Source organism: Hippocampus comes, unplaced genomic scaffold, assembly GCF_001891065.2.
Source record: "Hippocampus comes isolate QL1 unplaced genomic scaffold, H_comes_QL1_v1.1 scaffold1322, whole genome shotgun sequence".
Classification (NCBI taxonomy): domain Eukaryota; kingdom Metazoa; phylum Chordata; class Actinopteri; order Syngnathiformes; family Syngnathidae; genus Hippocampus; species Hippocampus comes.
Window position 1 is genome coordinate 468 of NW_017806690.1, and position 840 is coordinate 1307.

At 59.8% G+C, this 840-nt stretch overlaps 1 pseudogene; it reads right to left on the minus strand.

The window, feature by feature from the left end:
* Positions 1-328: 328 nt before the first annotated feature.
* LOC109508113 (prosaposin receptor GPR37 pseudogene) lies at positions 329-829 on the minus strand (annotated as a pseudogene).
* Between the last annotated feature and the right edge of the window lie 11 nt (positions 830-840).

Genomic DNA, 840 nt, shown 5'->3' on the forward strand with positions numbered 1-840 from the left:
TGAACATAAGAAATATGATGCCAATGCGCTAACCACTCGGCTCAAGCGCCACCAACATCCAAATAAACAAACAAGAATGAAAGCTCCAGTGGACTTGGCAGGACGCCCTGTGGACCGCCATCGATGACATCAGCGCCATTTGGAGCAACTCCATGTGCTCGTCAACTTCAATTCATCTTGGCCGAGGAGGAAGACAACAACGAAGATGATGAGGAGAAGTTGGAAGGAGGAAGAACAAGCGGGGTGACCGAGGCAGAAGTCGAAAGTGGAAGAGGAGGACTTGGATGAGACAAAATGACAAAAGTGGAGTAGAGGAAGAGGATGATGATCATGATGAAGAAGATTAAGAAGAAGAAGAAGAAGCAGCAGCCTCGCTCACCTCCAGGTAGGGGACGAGCATGCAGGCCGCTTCCCCCAGCAGCCAGTCGTCGGTGAGGGCGTGGAAGACCACCAGCGGCAGGCACAGGAAAAGCACCAAGAAGTCCCACAGCGCCATGTTGGCCAGCAGCGAGTGGGAGATGCTCCTCATGTAGTAGTTGTGGCACACCATGCACATCAGCGACACGTTGCCCAGCACGCCCGCGCACACCACCGCCACGGCGGCCACAAGCAACGCGTAGGCGCCGTACGCCCCGGCGCCCAGCGGGTAGAAGGGGTTCCGAACTCGCTTGACTCGGCTGCGGGGGGTGCCGCGGTCCGACGGCGGCGGCGCGTCGGTCGCCGCGTAGTCGTCGTAGTCGCTGGCGTTGGAGCTCGAAGGAGGCTCGGGCTCTTCTTGCTCCTGCGCCAGGACCGACGACGAGGCCTGCCAGGCGGCCGCGGCGGCTCGGCGCTGGAGGC